Raw genomic sequence first — 13,095 nt, 5'->3', positions numbered from 1 at the left:
CACCTGGGTTGTTTCCAACTCTTCGCTATTGTGAACAAAGCCGAGGTAAACATGAGTGTGCATATATCTGCTTGGGTGGTGGTTATGGTGTCTTTGGGGTATATTCCCAGTTGTGGAATTGCTGGGTCAAATGGTATTTCTATTTTCAACTTTTTGAGAAAGTGCCATTCAGCCTTCCATAGTGGTGGCACCATTTTACACTTCCACCAACAGTGAATAAGGGTTCCAGTTTCTCCACAACCTTGCCAGCATTTGTTGTTTGCTGTTCTGTTAAATTTTGCTATTCTTACTGGGGTGAGATGATATCTCATAGAGCAACATTTTTTTTAAAAGGTGGTAAAATGATTAAAGCCCCAGCTACTCATGGATAGATTGTTGTTGTTGTTATGTGCCATCTAGTCATCTGTGAGTCATAAAGACCCTGTGAATAACAGACCTGAACCTTGCCCTTCCTGTACCACCCTCACAGTCTCCAACACGTTCCAGCCCATTGTTAAAATCACTATGCAAGTCCCTCTTGTTGAGGATCTTCCTCTTTTTATGACCTTTCATCTTTTTCAGCATGATGTCTTTTTCCAAGGACTGTCAGCTCCTCACTCTGTGTCTAAAGTATATGAGATGGAATGTCATTGTCCTTGCATCTAAGGAGCAACATGATTGCACTTATTCCAAGACAGGCTTGTTTGTTCTTTTGGCAGGTGCTTTAAATTCATCGGTAGCTCTGTGGGAGAAAAGACTGATCTGATAAAGATTATGGTCTAGGAAACCCTATGGGGCAGTTCTGTCACATGTGGTCATTATGAGTCAAAGGTGATACATCAGCAAACAACAAGATTTTAAAGAGGCAGAGAGGTCAAGAGGGAGGTCAGTCACAGTCCTTCAGATGACTGTGGAACAGGAAATGGCAGTGGGTTTAAAGAAGAGAAATTAGATTTGAAAGAAATTTTGAAAACAAAACTGTAATGCTTGATTGAAGATTTGTAGTGGCACAGTGGTTGAGCGTTTAGCTGCTGACTAAAAGCAGCCCCTGGGAAAAGGTGAAGCAGTCAGCCTTTGTAAAGAGGTCAGCCTTGGACACCCTGTATGACTGTCTGCTCTGTCCTAGAAGATCCCTGTGGGTAGAAATTGGCTCCATGGGATTGGTGTAGGAGTTTGAGTGACTGGAGAAAAGGAAGGGGATGATGACTCGGGCTCCTGGTTTGAATAACCAAATAAATGGCAGACCACAGATCTAGAGTGAGGAGGAGGAAGAGAGCTTGCAGGAGTGTGAGACGGAGCAGGATTTCATGAAGTCCAAGTGGAGGTATTGGAAGCACAGGGATAGTGACTCTGCAGTTCAGGTGAGAAATCAGCCTGGAACTGACAGGATACCGGTTGTTGTTGTTGTTATGTGCTGCCAAGTTGCCTGTGACCCAATGTACAGCAGCTCTGAACCCTGCCCTATCCTGAGCCAGTCTCACTAATTCTGACATACCAACTCCCACTGCCCCAGTTACTGTATCAATCTATCTCATCCAGGGTCCAGAGTGAAATACTGGAGATCATTAATATTACCAGGTAGACAGATAAAGTGAAGTTCAAGAAGGAAAGGATGAAACTGTCTGAGCTAGAGGGTGAATCAGAAAGATGAACACAGAAACCTGGAAGCCTGCAAGGGTGAGATCTGTGGAAGAGAGGGTCAGTGCTCATACAAAGGTCATGTAAGATAACTGAGAAAACAAATATTGGATTTCGTGATTCTGAATTCACTTTCAAGATGTAAGCTGCACTATTAAAGGCTTCTGAGCAGAACATTGTGAGAAGCATCACAAGAAAATAGAAAGAAAGAGTATTAGAGAGTCATTGTACACTGTACTAAAATGAATTGGGTTGAAGTTCAACCAGTTTAGGAGGTAAAATGTAATCAAGAATTGATATTTAAGAGAGAAGTCTTAAAGTATGCTGGAGGCATTGGCAAAAACAAGGTTTCAGGAATTGGCAGAATACCAACTGAGGTGTTTCAACAAGCAGAAACAGCATGTATCTATGCTAATAATTTGGAAGACAGTTACCTGACTGGAAGAGATCCTTATTTGTGCTCATTCCAAGGAAAGATGACCTAATAGAAATTATTAGCAGTATCAGTAATATCACACAAACAAGTAAAATGTTGATGGTAAAACCTCAAAATTAGTTGCAGAAGTATGTTGACAGAAGAACTGCCAGAAATTCAAGCCAGATTCAGAAGCTGTGGAACAAGGGATAGAATTGCTGATGTCATGTGGATTTTGGCTGAAAGCAGAAAATACCAGCAAGATGCTTACTGTGTTTTATTAACCATGCAAAGGCACTCAGGTGTGGATCATAATAAATTATGGATAACATTGTGAGGAATAACAACTCCACAACACTAAACTATGCCCAATAGGCTGGGGTTTTAAAAGTTTTCTTGTAGCCATCTATGGTACAACTGTTGATCTCTCCCTGTTTGGAAAAAAGAACAGGGAAGAAAAGCAAAGACATATGGAAACAATTAGGCCAAAGGACTAATGGACCACACAGACCTCAACCTCTATGATCCTGAAATCAGAAGAACTAGATTGTACCTGGTTATCACTGTTGACCACTCTAAAAGGGAGCCAGGAGAAGGCACTGGATAGAGGAGGTAAAAATTTGAAACAAAACTTGGAAACATGGCTAGGCTTACTGGTTAGGATGGTGAGACTCCCAAAACTGAGCCTTCCCTAGTCATATTTCAGGCTTGAAGAAAACTCATCCCCGTGACTCAGTTTTCGTTGTTGTTGTTATGTGCCATTGAGTCGTTTCCGACTCATAGCGACCCTATGCACAACAGCTCTAAACCCTGCTCTATCCTGCGCCAATCGCACTGCCTCTGACACACCCATCCCGATTACCCCAGTCACTGAATCAATCCATCTCATAGAGGGTCTTCCCCTCCTGCGCTGTCCCTCCACCCTCCCAAGCATGATGTCCCTCTCCAAGGACCCGTTCCTCCTGGCAACATGTCCAAAGTATGTCAGACGAAGCCCCAGAATCCTTGCCCCAAGGAGCAGCTTGGTTTAATCCTCTCCAAGATGGATCTGTTTGTTTTCCTGGCAGTCCAGGGTACATTCAGTACCCTTCTCCAGCACCACAGCTCAAAAGCATCCACTCTCCTTCTGTCCTCCCTAGTCATTGTCCAACTCTCTGATGCATAACAAGCGATTGCAAATACCATGACCTGTATCAGGCGCACCTTAGTCTCCAGAGAGACACTGTTGCTCCTGAGTACCTTTGAGAGGTCCCTAACGGCAGACTTTCCCATCGCGATACGCTTTTTGATTTCCTGACTGCTGGTACCAAGAGTGTTAACTGTGGAGCCGAGCAAAGTGAAGCTGTGAACACTCTCAATCTCTTCATCATCCATCCTGACGCTGCCATGATAGATCTTCCACCAATCCTGATGCCACAATTCTCCTCATAGAGCCCAGTCTCTCGGATAATCTGCTATGCATACAGGTTGAAAAGGTATGGAGACAGGATGCATCCCTGGCGTACACCCTTCCCTATTTTGAACCATGCAGTGTTACCCTGCTCTGTTCTGACTACTGCCTCTTGGTCCAAGTATAGGTTTTGTATTAGCACAATTAAATGTTCTGGGATTCTCATTCTTCTCAGAGTCAGCCACAGTTTGTTATGATCCACACAGTCACATGCCTTTGCATAATCAATGAAACACAGATAGACATTCTTCTGGTATTCCCTGCTTTCCCAAGATCCATCTAACATCAGCAACGATATCCCTAGTACCACGACCCCTTCTAAACCAGCCTGGACTTCCGGCAGTTTTCTGCTGATGTGCTGTTCTAATCGTTTTTGGATGATCTTCAGCAGAATCTTGCTTGCATGTGAAATCAACGACACTGTTCTGTAGTTTCCACACTCAGTTGGGTCACCTTTCTTTGGAATGGGAACAAATATAGATCTCTTCCAGTCAGTTGGCCAAGTGGTTGTTCTCCAGATTTCTTGGCACAACTTGGTGAGCACTCAGCTTGGACGTGCTCACTCAGTTTTCAGCCAAATAATAAACCGGTCTATAAGGTGAACATTAACACCAGGGAGGCACCCATCCTTTTAATAATCAACCACACAAGATCAAAAGGACAATATTTGCCTAGGGATAAAGCTCAGAAGGCAGGAAGGGATAGAACAGAGGATGAATGGAAACAGGAATCACAAGGAGGAGGTAGGAAGAATAATGTTAAAATACTGGAACATTCATTAATTCCACAAACCAGAATCTGTCTCAGTGATTAAATATAAAACCAATTGCTTTCTAAACTTTTAATTCAAAGCACAGTTAAAAGCAAAGTAAACAAAACTCCCACCAAAAAGTCTGAGGCCATACAACTTCACTGGAGAATTCTGTCAGACATTTATAAAAGAGCTGACACCAATTTTACTCAAAATATTCCAAAATATGGAAAAGAATAGACTATTCCTCAACTCGTTTCTTAAAGTAAGCATAACCTTGATATAAAAGCCAGGCAATGACACAAAATAGAATTACAGACAATATCCCTCATGAACATAGATAAAAAATTCTCAACAATATCCTAGCCAATAGAATCCAATACAAAAAAATAAATTCCCCAAAACATAGTGTTACTCTGAGTTAGAACCAACTCAATGGCAACTAATAACAATAAATTAAAAATTTAGGATTGACTTGTAGTCAATGTATATATTTAATAGACTGTTTCCCAAGAAGATTTTGTTAAATTAACATTCTATGGTATGTTATAATCAAAGTGTCTTCGGGTCTTAGAATTGAAGAATGTGATGATTAGTGAGTATGGTAAAAACAATTTAATCTCAAAGTGAGATCCAAAGGCACATTGTGGTATGTTGAGGGATGTAGTGTAGTGAATTATTGATGTGGCTATCCTAAGTCAAGGGAGCTCTGGTGGTCTAGTGGCAAGAAGCTTTACTGCAATCCCAAATGCACACCGTTCAAGGCCCCTAGCTGCTCCATGGGAGAATGATGGGCAGATTCTTCCCGTGAGACTAACAGCCTCTGAAAACTGGCTGGAGGGTCAGCTGTGGGTCAGTTCTGACTCTGTGGTATACAACAACACCAACAGCAACAGTCTAAGTCATCGTCTTTTTAACTTTCTCCACATAATGAGATAGTGATAGTTGTTTTTAGGTGCCATTGAATTGATTATGGGTCTTAACCACTCTGGACAACAACTCTGACTGAGCCTTGCCTATCTTGTGCTGTCCTCATGATATCTGATATACATTGTTACAGTCACTGTGTTAATCCATGTTGTCAGGGATCTTCCTCTCTTTTCTCCGACCCTTCACTTTTCCCAGCATGATGCCTTTTTCCAGGGACATGACAACATGCCCGAGTATGTGAGACAAAGTTTCTCCAGCTTTGCCTCTAAGAAGCACCCTAGTTGTACTTTCTCCAAGACAGACCTCTTTGTTCTTTTGGCAGCCCTTGGGTATTTTTTGTGAGCACTTCAATCCAAAGGCACTTCTTCTTCTGTCATCCTTATTCGTTGTCCAACATTTGGGGGCATAAGAAGCAATTGAAAAGACCATGGCTTGGATCAGGCGCTTAGTCTTTTTTTTAGGCACTTAGTCTTTAAACTGATGTTCTTTAGCACTTTGGAAGGTTCCTTGACAACAAATTTTTGTAGCAATTAAAATCTTTTGATTTCTTGACCGTGAGTGGTATTGGGAGAATCCAAATAAAATGAAATAATGACTAACTCCAGTCCTTTCTCCGTCTATCATAATGTTGGTTCAATGGTGGAAATTTTTGTTTTCTTGATGTTGAGGTGTAATCTATATTGAAAGCTATAGTGTTTGATCTTTTCCACTAAGTGCTTCAGGTCTTCTTCACTTTCTGCAAGGTTGTGCCATCTATGTAACACAAGCTATTGATGACAGAAAATTTCAAAGGGCAGTTTGAGAAGACAAAGCTAAAAGATGCACAAAGGGCTGAGTTAAACAAAAGAACATGCTTCATATTCCTTAAACTGAAAGAGAACAAATTCAAGCCCTTGGGTTATAATACTGAAGGATTCTATGAGCAGAATCTTGAATGGTGCAGGAAGTATCAAAAGTTCATAGCAGTGATATTTACCATCACAAAAAAAAAACCTGGAAACAGCCCAGCTGCCCAACCAAATATGAATGGATTGAGAAATTATGGTACGTTTACAGAATGGAATACTATGCAGCATGCAGGAGCAATGATTTTTTAAATAATAACCAAAATGAGGAGGGACTGGAGAGCATTAAGCTGTTGTACTAACTCAGTCCCACAAGAACAAATATTGTATAAAATTGTAGAATGAGTGTAAGGATCCAAGGAGGGGAGGGATGGAAACAGTGGGATGAGGATGTGTAGGGGGATGGGAGGATTAATTATGGAACTGTACAATTTGATGCATGGGAGGCTGATTGGAAGAATCTGTTCTGGAAAACAATGTGTTAGAATTTTGTAAATAAACTAGTATAATACTTAAAAAATTAAAGAAAGTAGAAGGAATACACAGTCACTGTACCAAAAAGAATTGCTTACCACGGAACCATTTTAGCATTAACCATATGATCAAGAACCAAGGATTATAAAAACAGAAGTCTAAGCTGCATTGAAGGCATTGACATAAATAAGATCCCAGGAATTGTTGGAATACCAATTAATGCATTTTCACAAACTGATGGAGCCCTGGACATGCTCTCTAGCCTATGCCAGGAAATTTGGAAGATAGCTTTCTGGTCAAATACCTAAAGAGATCCATGTTTGTTCCATTCCAAATAAAAGGAGATCCAAGAGCGTGTGGAAATTATTGAATAATATCATTACTATTAGATGCAAATAAAATCTTGCTGATGATTATTAAAAAATGTAAAACTGTACATTGAGAGGCAACTGTCAGAATTTTAAACTGGATTCAGAAGAGGCCATGGAATGAGGGATATCATTGCTAGCGCCAGGTGGATCTTTGCTGAAAGCAGAAAATACAGAAAGATGTTGATTTGTGTTTTATTGATTATATGAAGGGATTTGGTTTTGTGGATCATAGCAAATTATGGATAACTTTGAGAAAAATGGGTATTCTAGAACAATTAGGCTCATAAAAAATCTGTACATAGATTGAGAAGCCATTGTCCAAATAGAGCAAGGGAACACTGGATGGTTTCAAATTAGATAAAATGTGTGCCAGGTGTGTATCATTTCTCCATACCTATTCAGTCTGTATGCTGAGCAAATAATTCAAGAAATTGGACTGTATGAAGAATGTTGTGCCAGGGTTGGAGGAAGATTTATCACCAGTCTGTATTATGAAGATTACATAACCTCATAACTGGATAGGACAAAGCAAATTTGAGTTGTTTGTGACCTACCAAAGTGATTGGAAAGCTTTCCAATTGTATTGCTGGTTGTTACTTGCCGTCTAGTCTCCTGTGACTCATAGTGACCTTATTATGTACAGCCCTAAACCCTGTTCTAACCAGGGCCAATCTTATTGTCTCTGACAAACCTATCCCCATTATCCCAGTCACTGAATCAATCCATCTCATTGAGGGTATTCCTCTCCTGCACTGTCCCTCCACCCTCTCAAGCATGACTTCCCTCTCTCTGATCCTGCCTTGCAACATGTCCAAAGTATGTCAGATGAAGCTTCAGAATCCTTGACTCCAAGGAGCAGCCTGGCTTTACCCTCTCCAGGATGAACTTGTTTGCTCTCCTAACAATCCATGGTATATTCAATACTCTTCTCCAGCACAACAGCTCAAAGGCATCAACTCTTCTTCTATCAACCCTAGTCATTGTCCAGCTTTCTGATGCATAGCAAGTTATTGCAAAGACCATAGCCTGGGTCAGGAACACCTTAGTTTCCAGACTGACATCGTTGCTTTTCAGTAATTTGGAGAGGTCTCTGACAGCAGACTTTCCCAGTGTAATTTGTCTTTTAATTTCCTGGCTGCTGGTACCAAGAGTGTTGATTATAGAGCTAAGCAAACTGAAGCTTTTACCAATCTCGATCTCTTCATTATCTATCATGATGCTGCTAATCAGCTCAGTGGTAACAATCTTTTTCTTGTTGTTGAACTTCAATCTATATTGAAGGCTGCAGTTCTTGACCTTCTACAGCAAGTGCTTCAGGTCCTCCTCAGTTTCAGCAAGCAGGGTTGTGTCATCTGCATAATGCAGATTGTTGATGAGTCTACCTCCAATCCTGATGCCACATTTTTCCTCATAGAGCTCAGACTCCCAGATAATCTGTTCTGTATATAGATTTAAAAGATAAGGAGATAGGACACATCTTTGGCGCACACACCCTTCCCAATTTTGAACCATACAGAGTTTCCTTGCTCTGCTCTGATGACTGCCTCCTGGTCCAAGTATAGGTTTCACATAAGCACAAGCAAGTATAAATAATCCAATAGTATAAATAAGGTAAATGGCACCTTTTTGTGTGGGACCTTGCAAATAAGATGTGGGGATTGGTTAGTTGTCATCATGCCAGATTAGGCTTTGAAAAACAGTGTAGATGAACATGGTAAGTAGACCAATAAAAAGTAAAAATGTTAATAAAAAAAAAGAGAGAAGGAACCCAATAAACCGACATGATGACAATGTTAAGGGGAAAAGAGAGTGCAGTGCTGTGTTGCAGACCGAGGGTCCCAAAGAATAGAATAATTTTATAATTATTAATAAAGAGACAAATTTAAAGTTCCTTTTAAGGCAGCAGCTATCAGATTTGCTTGGTAAGAGCTAGTTCCAATGTCCATACAAGCACGTATATATTCGTTTAAGGAAGCATCCTGAGTCTTCAATGGTCTGATGGCCGTTTGACATTCTGAATTAGCATTCTTATATGCTAAAGTTTTTAACAAAAGTTCACGAACCTCGGGTTGAGATACTGCTCTATAAATTGCATCCTTTAATCGAGATAGACAATCAGTATATTTTTCATTTTCAGATTGAGTTGTTCTGATAAAAGATTGATCTCCCTTTCCTGAAATCTCTACTTTATCCCAGGCTTGCATACAGCAAAGCCTGACTTGTACAATCACTGCATCATCATATTGTAGTTGAGCTCGTACTCCAAGCCATTGTCTTTTCCCCAACAATTGATCAGCAGTAACATTAACAGGAGGATTTCTAGATAAATTAATTCTCTTTATATTTGTAGCTTCATCAGTCCACCAAGTTCTAAACTGTAAATATGCTCCAGATTCCAAAACCATCCTGACCATGGACTCCCAATCATAAGGAATTAATCTAAATTCTGTAGCTATTCCTTGTAATATACCCCTTACAAAGGTAGAATGCATACCATAAGCAACTATGGCTTGCTTCAATTCTTTAATTGTCTTATAAGATAATGACTGGTGTTGATACAATTGATAACTTTGGGGATATTCGTGATCAGGAGGCATATCCTGAATTGTTACTGGAAATACAGGAGCTCCTTTTCCCCAATTAGATAAATCATCTTGCTTTGCTTGTTGCAAAGCTCTGGACATGACTGTTAAAGGTTTCTTAAAAGTAGTCACTCCCACCAGAGCATGATTCATATAATTAAGTAGCATAGAGTCTGGAACAGTTGCTGCTGATGGAGCTGTATTGTTACTTTGATAATATATCTCATTACAAGAACCCAATTTATCTATTTTATTAGAAAGCTCCAAAACTTGTTTACTTAATTTCTCATAAGGACTATCATTCTGAATTATATCACTCAATTCCTCCAGAGTTGGAGGTGGAGGAAATTCATCCTCCTTTGTACCAGAATCACAATCACTCTCTTCTGAAGAGGTTTTTTCTTCTAATTCTTCAGACATCTCCTCAGAACATAATGGTTTTAAAGCTAATAAGATCAAATCATGTAGTAACCAAACTGAAACAGGAATCACATCTCCTTTTTTGATAAGCTCTTTCTAAAGGTGGCAAAAGCTGTTTCTCAACTTCAGCTTTAACCTCTTTCAGTGTGACATTACTTAATTCAGATTCATGCAAAAATTCAGCCATCTTTCTTTGCAAACCTTTTGGATTATTAGAACAATCCTGCACAGACTTTTTTACCATTCTTTTCAAAGCCCTTACTGGCCAAAAATTAATAGAAGTCTGTTCTCTTCGTAAAGCTTGCACAACATTTTTCCAAGTTTTTAAATTTAACTGTGCTTTATTTACCAATTTAAACCAATGACACTGTTTCTGCACATACTGAAGCAACTGCAAAAATTACTTTTCTCTTACTTTTACCCCTGAGCTCCTAAGTAATTCCTTAATTAATGTAATATACTGAGCTTCAGAAGATGGGGTGTTCCCCATGATTCTTTTTTATCAATTCTACCTCTGAATTTTTAATACGATTTCAGAGGGTGGGGTATACTCCCCATGAAATATTTTTCTTCTCTTAGATTTGCCCTTTAAGGGGTGAGAGAATCCTCATGAAAATTTTTTCTAATTCTATCCTTAATTTCCAAGGAGTGAAGATTCTCTCATGACCCTGTTTTTAATTTTCCCGAAAGTTTCACTTACCCTGAGCGAATTCCCTTTCGGTTCCTGGTGTCTGCTCGAAAAAGAGAAAGAAAGAGAAACCACCACCTTATCCAAAGAAAAACCACCACCTTGTCCCAAGTTTGGGCGCCAGAATGTTGCAGACCGAGGGTCCCAAAGAATAGAATAAATTTATAATAAAGAGACAAACAGCCAGGAATGATATAGAGCAGAGAGCGTGAAAAACGGGGCCAACAGTTCCCATGACTGAAGGCCTCGAGCCATGCTTCTCTGAGTATTTACATAGAATCACAAGGAAGTACAAAACAAAGGATAATGGTGAAATCTTTTACAGATAAGGCCAAATTCCTCTTTATGTTAATCTCAAGAGGAAGGGATTCGTTTGATACAAACTAAGAACAATGTTGACTCCTAAGGAATGCCCCAGTGTCACAAGGTGACCTCCTAAGGAATACCCCAGTGTCACAAGGTGACCTTCAGCTTGTATTAAGCCTCCCTCATTTCCCGATACAGCATTTGGTCTACTATTATTAAATTTTATATTCTGCTTCCCTCAGTGCTGGACCAGAGAGCTGCCACATTGGAGAAATAGGATGATAGATAACTCAAGATGAGATGGCAGTAGCAACAGCACATGTGGAAGAAACCAGCAGCTCTTGGGAGGCAGCTGAGTGTTATCTGGTAAAGAGGATGCTTTTGGGTATTTGTCTGGGAGCTGGTTTGTCAGCCCTTAGAACTAGAGGCAATTACCTCCAAGCTGATACTTACTGGTTGGGATACTCTTAGGCACATACTTGACAGAGATAAAGTAACTTTGTGACATTTGCCTGAGTAGGATGGAGGCTGTGCCTACCTTTTGGCACGGTTGAGAAGAGGCTGTTCTGTAGGGAGCTGCACTGCTAACATAAGGGCCCCGTCTCGGGTGGTTTGAATCCACCCATGGCTCTGTGGGAATAAAGTAGACAATATCCTCTCATGTGGTTTAGAGCCTTAGAAACCTATTGGAATGTCAAGCTATGAGTCTGTTCCAGCTCTTTGACAATGAGTGAGTGAGTGAGAAGCTGTCCTGACTAAATTGTACCCTGAGTTGTCCTAGGACCTGAATTGTAACTTGTTAATTCTCTAATAAATCCCCTAATTGTGAGTATTCTCTCCCAGTTCTGTGTGGCTTTTGCAACCAATAGTCAAACCCAGCAGAGAAAGTAGACCTGAGACTGAAGGGTTGGTGGTAGAAGTTGGTAGAAAAGGTTGAATGGGGAGCACAAGGGTGTCCTTGGCCTCAGGGCAGGAATGATAGGAATTAGCTTTAGGTTTCTGTTGGTTTTGCTAGGGATTCTTCCCTCTTGTAAAGTTAATAGAGGCCAGATGCTGCTGTTTTAATAAGGGATGCATCACTGTATTAGATGGGAAGCTCTGTGTGTGTGTCTATGTACTACTTCTTCAAGAAATTTAGAGATGAATGAAAAGAATTCTATCTAGGGAAGCATGCGAGATCAATAAATGATTTTCTGTATGTGAAAGAGCCAGAGACCTTTGAACAGGCAAACACCTTACCAGGACTTTGAATTTGTGACTCTTTTGTAATATTAGAAAATTTAATGTCACAATATAAAAGATGACATTTTCTTGTATTTTGTTTTACCATGAGTATTAGCCTGGAAGCAGAACATTTGTACATGTGTGCGTGCATTATGCCACATATTAGGCCCAGGGTTAAGTGCAAAAGGAAGTTATTGATGAGACAAAGGAAAATAGAAAAGGCATGAAGACAATGTACAAAGAAATTAATTATGGGTGTCTGTAGATGGGATATGATGAGGGAAAGCCCCTAGCCCTGCTTGTCCATCTGTCCAGGTTTTGAGGTGGAGTAAGGCTTTGTGTGGCAGTTATAGTGATAAGTGAGAGGTAGTTTGGTGAACTAGAGGGTCAGATATGCATACAAAAGGCCTTTGGGCAGATGATAAGATATAATACTTACTTGGTTTTTCTTCTCAGACACTAATTACTTTGTTTATGTTTGTTTTCTTATCTTTCACAACAACTTTTTGATATACCAGTTGCCATTATCCTGTTTTAGGGATGCATAAACTGAGGATCAAAGTTATTAAGTGGCTTGCCCAATATGCCACAGCCTATTAAGTCACAGAACTGGAATTTTAACTTAGGTAATCCTGTGTCTGATACAGGCTATGGTCTTTGCCATCACTTGTTATGCGTCAGAGAGTTGGACAAAGACTAGGGAGGACAGAAGGAGAATTGATGCCTCTAAGCTGCAAGCAAGATTCTACTGAATATTATAGAAAAATGACTGGAAAAGCACATCAGCAAAGAACTGCCGAAAGTCCAGGCTGGGTTTAGAAAGGGTTGTGGTACTAGGGATATTGACGCTGATGTTAGGTGGATCTTAGCTGAAAGCAGGGAATACCAGAAGAATGTTTATCTGTGTTTCATTGACTATGCACAGACGTTTGACTGTGTGGATCATAGCAAACTGTGGCTGACTCTGAGAAGAATGGGAATCCCAGAACATTTAATCGTGCTAATGCGAAACCTATACTTGA

Source organism: Elephantulus edwardii, unplaced genomic scaffold (genome assembly GCF_000299155.1).
Source record: "Elephantulus edwardii isolate Elephantulus edwardi_28Jun2011 unplaced genomic scaffold, EleEdw1.0 scaffold00168, whole genome shotgun sequence".
In the NCBI taxonomy this organism is placed as follows: domain Eukaryota; kingdom Metazoa; phylum Chordata; class Mammalia; order Macroscelidea; family Macroscelididae; genus Elephantulus; species Elephantulus edwardii.
Note: the sequence above shows the minus strand (reverse complement) of the source record.